We start from the raw sequence: 12,059 nt of genomic DNA, 5'->3' as shown, positions 1-12,059 counted from the left end.
TAACTGTTTATAAAAAACGATTTATTGATATATATTGGAATGTTTTGAAATAAAAAAAGAAGTTTAGGAAGGATATTCATCTTAACAATGTTATTTCTTCCGGCTAGAGTGAGATGAAGGGTTGACCATCTATGCAAGTCTTGCTTAATTTTTTCCATACAGACGGCAAAATTTTGTTGATAAAGAGCTTTATGTTTACTTGTGATATTTACCCCTAGGTATTTAAACTGATCTGCTATGGTAAAAGGTAGGGTGTCTAATTTAATATTATATGCTTGTGAATTCACTGGAAAGACCAGATATCTTTTGAAATTCTGTTAGTGCTGTTAAAACAGCAGGGACAGTGTTTTCTGGGTCTGATATATATAAGACCATATCATCTGCATATAGAGAAATTTTCTGTTCCAGTCCTTCTCTGACAATCCCCTTTATCTGATAAGAATTTCGTCAGTGAAACGCCAGTGGTTCAATAGCGATTGCAAACAGCAGTGGCGACAAGGGACATCCTTGTCTGGTGCCACATTCTAGCTTAAAGTAGTCTGAGCAAATGTTATTAATACAAACTGAAGCTTCTGGACTGGTATACAGTAGTTTGATCCAAGCACAAATATTCGGGCCAAGCCCAAATTTCTCCAATGCAGTGAAAAGGTAGTTCCATTCAATCATATCAAATGCTTTTTCTGCGTCTAATGATAATAATATCTCTGGGGTGTTTGATTTTGCTGGTGAATATATAACATTAAACAAGCGTCGGAGATTGAAAGATAGATGTCGGCCTTTAATAAATCCAGTTTGATCCTGTGATATTACCGAGGGCAGCACTTTCTCCATCCTTCTAACTAGTATTTTTGAGAGTATCTTAAAATCATTATTCAACTTTTAAGTGAATAAACTGTTGTAAGTGCCAGAGAAGAACAGTCATCCCAACCAGGATGGAGGGTAATTTCTTACCCGGAGAGGAGGCCAAAATGGAAGGTCATACGTGCATTCCGGTTGGACAAGGATATGGCTTCTTGCCCTGCCAGAGTCATATGTATGAGGGATGAGCGGAAGCCTGTGTGCCAGAAGCAGTTTCATCACTCTTACAACAGGTGGCAGCAGTCCTCCTGAGGTCTCCCAGTTTGGACACCCACAGGGAGACATGGGAGTTGGAGTCGGGAGGCAGCGGTCCACACTCTTAGAGAAAGGAAGGATGAAGAATTTGATTGTATTTTGACTGATCTTTGCATGAGTGATTATTTGTAAGGGTGTTTTGGTTTAATAAATATTTTTTACTTAAACCCAGAATCATTACTGTGTTGGGCGTTTGGGGCTCAGTGGCGCCCCCGGTAACTACATTGTGTAAATAAGACCGTGTTATAGACGCTAGGGGGGGAGGCTAGCATTATTTTTAATAATAAAAAATGATATATAATAAAAACAATAATAATATATTTTATTTAAATAGCACCTTTGCCATGCTCAAAGCATTTCACAGACATTCAGAAAGAACAACAGGGCATTTACAATAGCATGAAGGGGCCCCGAATTCCAGCAGGGCCTCATGGACTATGTAGTTTTTATGCACAGCCCTGCTGAATACCTTGGGGATCACTGGGAGTCGCTATAGGGAGGCCCGTGGACTCATATATGCCCTATAACCCGGAAGTGCGTCATAATCCAATGACAGGAAGAAACGACGTGCTCCCGGGTTGAAGATAAGGACTGTGTAACCTGACCCGGAAGGAATAAGGACTTGTGGGTAATGGAACAGGAAAACCTCCGGGTCAGGGGGTATAAAGGACTCTGGGAAAGCCCAGACATGGAGCTGAGCTGGGAGGTAGAGTGGCGAAGTGTCTGGGAGAGGAGGATTGGTATTGTGATTGTAGAGAAAAGTGTGTATTGATTATATGAGTAGTGTGGAGTGGAGGGTGCTTAGTGCACGTTATTGGGTTTCCTCCTGGTGCTCCGGTTTCCTCCCACAGTCCAAAGACATGCAGGTTAGGTGGATTGGCGATTCTAAATTGGCCCCAGTGTGTGCTTGGTGTGTGGGTGTGTTTGTGTGTGTCCTGCGGTGGGTTGGCACCCTGCCCGGGATTGGTTCCTGCCTTGTGCCCTGTGTTGGCTGGGATTGGCTCTAGCTAACCACTGTGTTCGGATTCAGTGGGTTGGAAAATGAATGGATGGATAATCGTACTTTTACCTGGTGTTTGGAGTGGTACCTGAGGGTTCAAGGGAGCACTAATACGCTCTACTGCTACAACAGGTTATACAAAGCATTGAGATAGAATAAGCAAAAATAAACCATAATAAAATGCAAAACTATGCAAGAAAATGCTGAAAAATTAACATAATTTATGATACAAGCACAAATTTCTTCGGGATCTGAACAAAGAGGTTAAACTGAAAGAAAGGTCAGAATGTAATGGTGTAAAAATGAATTGAGTCATCTGACCTCATTAATTTAGGGAGGTCATTCCCAAGTCAGGGCACTATAAAGCTGAAGGCCATGTCGTCTATAAAGCACAGGTTAGTTTGGGGCACAGCAAGATTTTCAGAGCCAGTGGACCTTAGTGGACAGACAGGAGCCTAGTGATGGAAGAGGTCGCCAAGGTTTTTGGGTCAAGGCCATGTAAAGTTTTACACATTATTAACAGAATTGTTTGTTCAATCCAGTAAGAAACAGAAGATGGAGCAGACTTTACAGCCTTTTTCATGTACTTTGGGTCCAGTCTTTCCCCAAACTGTTGCCGAACACAATGTTTCCCATCTGAGCAAACCAAATTAAATTTGCTCTTACATCTTGCCTGAAGAAGGGGCCTGAGTTGCCTCGAAAGCTTGCATATTGTAATCTTTTTAGTTAGCCAATAAAAGGTGTCTGCATTCATAATGGCTAACACGGTACAACACCCTAGTACTTTAGTAGCTGAAATGAACTTTGGATCAGTTCTCCTCAGCTAGAAATATATAAGCTAGTTAGTCTAGCTTTTTTTGTTCTTCTTGCCGATGAGAGGGTTGCTCACTGCAGAGTAGACCTACTGTCCCAATTCTCTCACTATATGTTGAGAGAAATTCTTCTTCTGTTCAGCATCAAATTGGCAAGCATTTCTAGTTGTGGTTGAACCGAATCCCACACTAAGAGTCTGTATTATCCTGTTTTCTTATTCACTCGTCTTACGTGGGCAACCAACCTTTTTTCAGGACTTCAGTGACTTTGCTTCCTTGTACAACAACAACAACAACATTTATTTATATAGCACATTTTCATACAAAAAGTAGCTCAAAATGCTTTACACGATGAAGAAAAGAAAAATAAAAGACAAAATAAGAAATTAAAATAAGACAACATTAGTTAACATAGAAAAGGAGTAAGGTCCGATGGCCAGGGTGGACAGAAAAAACAAAAAAAAACTCCAGAAAGCTGGAGAAAAAAATGAAATCTGTAGGGGTTCCAGGCCACGAGACCACCCAGTCCCCTCTGGGCATTCTACCTAACATAAATGAAATAGTCCTCTTTGTAGTTAGGATTCTCATGGAGTCACTTGATGCTGATGGTCATACAGACTTCTGGCTTTTAATCCATCACTGTTGGAACATCATGGTGCTTTGGGTAGATGGTGGTGGCGCATGCCACCACCAACAGGACACCGAAAAAGGAAACAGAAGAGAGAGTAGGGGTTAGTACAGATTTTAGAGCCACCATAAATAGTTATTATAATGAATTGGGATATACAGAGTATCAGGATTAAATTACAGTGAAGTTATGAGAAGGCCATTATAAAATAATGTGTTTTCAGTAGTTTTTTAAAGTGCTCCACTGTATCAGCCTGGCAAATTCCTACTGGTAGGCTATTCCAGATTTTAGGTGCATAACAGCAGAAGGCCGCCTCACCACTTCTTTTAAGTTTTGCTCTTGGAATTTTCATGAGACACTCAGTTGAGGATCTGAGGTTGCGATTTGGAATATAAGACGTCAGACTTTCCGATATATAGGATGGGGCGAGATTATTTAAGGCTTTATAAACCATAAGCAAAATTTTAAAGTCAATCCTGAATGACACAGGTAACCAGTGTAGTGACATCAAAACTGGAGAGATGTGCTTGGATTTTCTTTTCCTGGTTAGGATTCTAGCAGCTCTATTCTGCACTCGTTGCAAACGATTGATGTCTTTTTTGGGTGGTCCTGAGAGGAGTGCGTTACAGTAATCTAGTCGACTGAAAACAAACACGTGAACTAATTTCTCTGCATCTTTCAATGATATAAGAGGTCTAACTTTTGCTATGTTTCTTAAGTGGAAAAATGCTCTCCTAGTGATCTGATTAATATGCGATTTAAAATTTAGATTACAGTCAACAGTTACCCCTAAGCTTTTTACCTCCGTTTTGACTTTTAATCCTAATGCTTCCAGTTTATTTCTAATAGCCTCATTGTATCCATTATTGCCAATCACTAAGATTTTAGTTTTTTCTTTGTTTAACTTGAGAAAGTTACTATTCATCCATTCTGAAATACAGCTTTGATATTCAAGAAATTGCACTCCTGGAATGACCAGCTTCTCTTCCAGTGGTTGAGAGTGTCATTCCATTGGCCTTCATCTGAACAACTTGACGTCGTAGCGTTTCAGTTACCTTAGAGCAGCTCACCATCTTATAAAGTGCCTTCCAATGTTGACATATCGGTTGGTGTTGCCTGGTATTTCAAGACAGTGCCAGGTAAAAACCAGCTGTTAACTAGGCCAAGTCTTTCTCTAATTTTGATTGCTAACCTTCCTCAGTTAGTTTATTTAATCCTTTTATCATGTTAGGTGGGATAATGTTTACTGATGAAATATGATTATAATATGTCTCTTCTATTCATGCTGAGATAACATTTTTTTCGGATAAGCATTTTGATTGCTAGTGTATGTTGATTATGTATTTAAACAGGAGTTTAACAGACTAATGTCTTCTTGGGCAGAAGGTCTGGTCAGCAAGCATATGACAAGAATGAGCTCATAGGTATGAGTTAGTGTTTTTCAAGTTGAAATGGTTGATGGGATGCATGCAAACAGGCTGAGGAACATTGGGTTACATGCAAATCTAAATGCAAATAAGCTTTCAGGTCAGATCAAATTAACCATTGTTTGTGTGTGCGTCTGTGCTTTGTAAGAAGGTATGAAATAAGTGCTTGGGAATTATTCAGTGAACGTGTTTTTTTATTTATTTATTTTGTCCAATTTCAGCTGCTGTAACTATTTCTTATTTTTGTATAACCAGCCAACAAGGCACCCAATAATGGAAAAGCACTTCTTGGACATTATTGTCAGGCTAGATAACCTGCAACAGCGTCCCAACATTCCCAAGCACCACAACTAACCTAAGAAGAAGAAGACTATGGTTTACACTTTTAAAAACCACCACTGCTGGATTAAGAAGACAAAAACTGCAATAGCACAAAAGCCAACAAACTTAGCAATGTGCAGATGCAATTAAAAAGGCAAATAATATGTTAGGTTATATGATAAAAACTGTTGAATTTAAGTAAAGGGATGTTATGCTCAGACTACATAAACACTAGTAAGACCACATCTGGAGTGTTGCATGCCAAGCTGATCACCACAATACAAGAAAGACATAACAGCACTTGAAGCTGTGCAGAGGAGAACAACCAAGAGCACCCCAGGACCTAAGGACGTGTCCTACCTTGACAGACTCAGAGAATTAAACCTGTTTAGTCTCAAGCAGAGGAGACTGCATGGGGACCTCATCCAGGTGTTTAAAATTCTTCAAGGCATTGATAAAGTAGATCCAGCAATATTCTTTCAGTTTAAGGGTGAATCACATACTCAACGACATCAGTGGAAATTAAGAACAAGTGCATTTCAAACTGAGGCCAGGAAGCACTTCTTTACACAAAGAGTTGTGGGAATCAAGAGCAAAATACAGAGACATGGAGTTGAAGCAGAAACCTTGACAACCTTTAAAAAGAATCAAGATGAGATATTGAGACAGCTTAGCTTTTAGCTAAACAAACAGGCTTGATGGACTGAATGTTCTCCTCGCGTTTCTCAAATTTCTTATGTCCTTGTATGTTCTTATGAACTGTCTGATGTGAAACTTGCTGTATAGAATTTGATTTGAATCGTTCAGGTGATTCATTTTATTCTATTTTAACTTACTGTGCTTGATTAGTCTGTTTTCTCTGGCAGCAGGCTGTGACTTGTGGTCCTAGTACTGAGATGGCCTGTCTCTGTTAAGGATTCCAGGGGTATATATTATGGGGGGTACATGTAAAGCAAGGTTAGTAAGATAAGGAACAGTATAAAGGCATTTTTCTTGTCCAACAACTAAAAAACACCTTTCCAGGGTAAAACAAATGTTTCCTATAATGACAGTTTAGCAGAACAGACACCCTGGCAAATAACACTAAACAGTGAAAGGTTGCATCTGCTTCACATCATATCCACTAACGTGTTTATCTAGTGTCTGTGTGTCTGTCCAGTAAAATTCAATTACAGAGCTGCAGAGTCCTAGTAATCAGATGAACACACAGACAAAGAAGCTTCCTACTGCAGAGTTGCAGTGTCATACATCACCACAGTTTGTATGTGACACTGCAGTTTCTGACCGCAGTTTCTCAATCCTAAGTCCTTCTCATAAGGTGTACCTTCAATTTTCAGACCTCCCATTCTATCTAAACCTAACATTTTTACTTCCTACCTGTAATATTTAACATTTACTAAAATTAAATTTCATCTGACACAAATCTGCCCAAGCCTGTATGCTGTCCAAGTCCTTCTGTAACTATTTAATGGATTCGTGATTATCTGCCAATCCACCTACCTTGGTGTCATCTGTAAACTGATAAGCTTGTTTCTTATATTTCTATCCAAATCATTTACAGTTGACCCTTGATATACGACCGGCCTGACATGCGAACAACTTGATTTACGACCAAAATTTTTGTTTTGATTTACAACCAACATCTTGTGTTACAACCTGAATGCGGTCACGTGTATCCGCTTGCGCGATTGTAAACAAACAGCCGAGAGTGTTCGTAAGCGGCAGTTGGAGCCCAGATACATGTGTTTGTGGACGTAATTTCGGTCAGTGCAGTGATTTCTATAATTTTTTTCGATAATTGCTAAGGAAGGAAGAGAAGGTAACGAAGGTAAAGAAAGCGATCACAATCGAAACGAAAAAGGAAATTGTGGGGAAATATGAGCGTGGTGTTCGTGTGACCGATCTCGCTAATATGTACAGCATGTCGAAATCCACCGTCTCGACAATTTTACAAAGAAAAGATTTGTATAAGGAGGCTCCTTCCAAACAATAACCACCTTCTATTTCATTCTCCTCCTCCTCCCTTCCTGCAGCCCAAAGATGTCAAATTAAATGGTGAGTACAGTATGAAATTGTTGTTTCTGGTAGGCTAGGCACTTTTTATAACTTTTTGGTTAGTACATTAGAAAAATTATTGGTGTTTTGGTAAATTATGCACATTATACAACCCTTTTTTACTATGAAAAGGTTAAGTAAGTGTTGCTGTGGGAGGTTCGGAACGCATTATGGGTATTTCCATTATTTCTTATGGGAAAAATAGTCTTGACTTACAACCAACTTGCGAATTGAGTTCGTAAGTCAAGGTTCCACTGTATAAATATTAAAAATAGCAGTGGAGTTAAGATTTAGGAGTCATAGTTCACTCATCATTATCAACTGCCAGACCGTGGTCAGAAGCCATTAAGAAGGCTAACAGAATGTCAGGTTATATAGCGCCTTGATGTGTGGAGTTCAAGTCCAAGGAATTTCTGCTCAAGCTTTATAACACACTGGTGAGTGTGTTATAACTTGTTAAGGGTAAATTTTGCACAAACTTTAGGACATTTTCTTCACACAGAGAACCATAGACACTTGGAATAAGCTACCAGGTAGTGTGGTAGACAGCAGGACTTTGAGGACCTTCAAAAGTTGATTTGATGTTATTTTGGAAAAAGTAATTGGATAGGACTGGTGAGATTTGTTGGACTGAATAGCCTGTTTTCATCCAGAATGTTCTAATGTCAGAACTGGGGGTGATGTTACACACGAGTTGACTGACTTCATCAGTCAGTGCATTTACATGCACACACAAAACCGGGATAAGATGAATAACCCAGTTAGGATATAAAACTGGTATTCTAAAAACTCCCATTTAGATGAGTCTACTTATGGAATTCTTCCTTGAAAGAAGGGTTCCCAACCTGGAGGGTTTGGTTTCTGGTTAGGCCCAGTTCTCTCCTCTTAACCGACGGCCATCTAGAGGCTTGTTCTGCTTCCTCGGTGATGGTCCTGACAGTTTTACTCATGCGCACACCTGTGATGTCCAAAAGACTGTAAGCCTAACACTGAGGCAAGGATGCAAAGCCTCTGTATCCCACCTCAGTTGGTGCACACCATGTTCGCCACCCCTACTTGTGGCACTTTAAGTTCAGGGCTGAGTACTTAGCTCTCTTTTGCTCATGGGTTTCTTTCATCCTCTTCTCCTCAGAAACTGTGAATTCCAACTTGACCACCTGCTTTGATGTTTCTGAGAATATGAGAATGCCAGGCCTCATGATTGCCTTTGTGATGTTGTCTGGGAATCAAATCGCCAGGTCTACCTTCAACTTCTAGTCAGGTGGTTCCCAAGAAGTCCACTGTGGCCCTTGGACTGAGGTTTGGGTTTTGCTGTAGCTATGACTGAGTCAATCCTTCTACTTCTGCTTGGCATGGTCTTTGGCACTACTGATGATTTCTGTAGTTACCTTAAATACCTGGTCATGATGCCGGTGATAGTGCCAATTACCAAGTGCTTTCGGGCAGCTGCTTAGGATGTGCTCAAGCATCCCTCTTCTCAGGAACAAGGGACATGCTGAAGAGTCAACCATTTCAGCAAAAGAAGTGGTAAGAAGGACTGGCCAGCAAGTCATAGATAGACTTCATATGGAAGGACCCAGCTTGCCACAACTCAGACCAGAAGATCTTACAGCCGTAGCTCATTCCCAAAAGAATAAATAATAATAAATTAGCTTGCCATGTTTCAAAGCGCTTTCTTCATTTACTTGACCATCAATCATTATTTGAAATAGGGCATAGTTCTCCTCCATGTATTCTTCACCATGACTTCAAAACTTTTTAAAGACATTTAATATTATGTACCAGTATCAATATTTAAATACCTCCAGAACTGATGATAGATCTCTTGTTGATGGATTGATCAGAAACTTTTATAGCTTGATATTAGATTTCCACTGAAATGTGGAGTTAGCCGAGTCAATCCAGCATTTTAATGAGAAGCTAAAGGAAAAAAATGCCACATAGAGAACAATAGCCACCAGAGGGTGATGTGGCATAGCGACCATAGGAATTTATGAATCCTCTCCAGTTCTTCATTCATCCATTCATTTTCAACACTGTTTATGGAGTCAGTAGATAAAACAGCAGTGACAGGGTGGCAGTCTATCACAGGGTACACCGTTACTCGTTCATTTTGGGCTGATTTAAGTTCAAATATATTGTCAAAGATAAACAGTACATTGAATTTCTTAAGTTACGTTACATTACATGACTTCTAGTTGAAGTTGATGTCAAACTTGTCAGCTGATGTTGCTGGTCTCGTCTCCTGAGCATCTCAGATTACATAACTATTAATCGCAAAATGGATGACAGATTAGACGCCTTTCCAGAACAGTTTCCCATTTCCGAAATAATGTGAGATCGCCACTTTTTCTGTCTCCCAGTTGCCGGACCACACCAGTTATGTATGAAGACTTTCCTGGTACAGCAAGTCCAGCCACAGTCTTTGCTGCTTTTTTTTTTCTTTTGTCTATTCTGTCTTAGTATATAAACCATGAGGCACCAGACATAGACAACAATAATAATAATAAGTTTTATTTATGTAGCGCCTTTCATACACTCAAGGACACTTTTCAATTCAATAAACACATTACCAAGACAGTAGAAATTACATACACGAAAATGAATAATGCTTATTGAAAAGATGTGTTATTAACAGGAGTTTGAAATGAATAATAGATTTTTCCTCTCAAAGGCTGAGAGAAAGAGCATTTCAAATTTTATGGGCCATCACACTGAAAGCTCTACCACCCATAGTTACTAACCTGTGTTTAGGTACAGAGAGTAAGTTAGCGTCCGATGATCTTAATGCACGGGCAGGAGTGGAAGGAAGCAGCAGCTCCGACAGATAATGAGGGGCTAAATCATTAAGGGCTCTTTAAAGGTGATGAGAATAATTTTATATTTGATTCTTGAAGATACTGGTAAGCAATGCAAATCATAGAGGACAGGAGTGATGTGAGCAGATTTTTTAATGTGTGTAAGTAAACGAACAGCAGAATTCTGAACATACTGTAATCAATTGATATATTTAGTCAGGAGGCCATAAAACAAGCTAACCTTTTGTTTGGAAAGTAAGAAGTTGATCAAAGATGACACCCAAATTACGGACTGATGCTGAGGGTTCAACCAGGATCCCATCGACATCCATTTATTTTTTCATTGTTTTTTCCTGTTAAAGGGAGCTACTACATTCTCATTTTCACCACATAATTTCTTGACATTTCCATCTTAGAAACAAAATGCAAGTTTTAGTTCTTTATGCCTTTGTGGCGTTCATTACAGTACCTGTACAGGTCGGCCCAATACACCATTAAATCTTGTGTTATCATCCCCTTTTCTAATGTACGTTATGTTCTCCCTGTTCTTTTATCCTTCCTTAATAATAATCCCAGTCTCCTTCTTGTAGTTTTGGCTTTCTTGGACATTGTATGATATGAATAAAGAGCATCATCTAGAGTCTACAGTACATATAACAGGCTGTTATTTTAGGAGTTTGGTTAATAACAAATCATCTTGTTTACAAAAATGTCTCTGCCTGATGTTTCACAAAACGTGGTAGTAATACAGTAATATTACAATGTGAAGCTGGACCTGGTAATCCTTCAGGATTCATTGATTGGATTGTTTAGAACTTTGAGCATCGAAAACTTACTTGCATCCCAGAATGTACAGTACATTACGATCACATGACCTTTCTATAATCCCCTGTACTGTATACTCTATTTTATTATATGTCTTTAAATATCATTATTATTATTATTATCCATCCATCATCCAACCCGCTATATCCTAATTACAGGGTCACGGGAGTCTGCTGGAGCCAATCCCAGCCAACACAGGGCACAAGGCAGGAACAAACCCCAGGCAGGGCGCCAGCCCACCGCAGGGCACACATACAGGACAATCGCCAATGCACCTCACCTGCATGTCTTTGGACATGGGGAGAACATTCAAACTCCATGCAGGGAGGACCTAGGAAGCGAACCCGGGTCTCCTAACTGCGAGGCAGCAGTGCTACCCACTGTGCCACCATGCCATCCATTATTATTATTATTATTATTATTATTATTATTATTATTATTATTATTATTATTATTATACCCTTTTCTAAGCCTGCCTAATCCTGAGCAGGACCTTCCCTGCAAGCATAGGGTGCAAGGCAGGATCAATCTTTGGAGAAGGTGCCAGTCCATCACAGGGTGTATTATTATTATTATTATTATTATTATTATTATTATTATTATTATTATTATTATTGCTACTATTCTTCTTCTTCTTCTTCTTCTTCTTCTTATTATTATTATATTCAAAGTATTTTTTAGTATAGTTTATTATTAGTGTATTTGATTCTTTGTTTATCGCAGTGGAGGTGCTTTGGGCACTGTTTATTTAAAGAAGAAATTTTAAAACTTCTTGGTGTTTTAACATGTGTGGTCAGTGTCTGTGTGTCAGGTTAAGCTCTGGTATAGCGCCATCTAGTGTTACAGTGTATACTGTATGTTACAATGTATATGTCAAAATATAAGGATTTGACACTCTTGATATCCTTCTGCTGTGAAACATTCTCACCTGTCATTGTCTACACATGTCTTAAACAACTATTATCATACACTGATAATTTTTGTATTATCTATATCTATTATTTATTTATTATATTACATATCTATTGACTATATTTATGCATCTAGATTGCAAATACCATACATTGCATCAATGTTCAT

General features: G+C 39.1%; 1 protein-coding gene across 3 annotated transcripts in view; it reads right to left on the bottom strand.

Moving 5' to 3' along the window:
• slc25a55a (solute carrier family 25 member 55a) overlaps positions 1 to 12,059 on the bottom strand; it is a 640,168-nt gene that overhangs the window by 154,284 nt on the left and 473,825 nt on the right. The window lies entirely within an intron of this gene.

Source organism: Erpetoichthys calabaricus, chromosome 3, assembly GCF_900747795.2.
Source record: "Erpetoichthys calabaricus chromosome 3, fErpCal1.3, whole genome shotgun sequence".
Lineage (NCBI taxonomy): Eukaryota > Metazoa > Chordata > Cladistia > Polypteriformes > Polypteridae > Erpetoichthys > Erpetoichthys calabaricus.
This window is presented reverse-complemented; position numbering and strand designations above follow the sequence as displayed.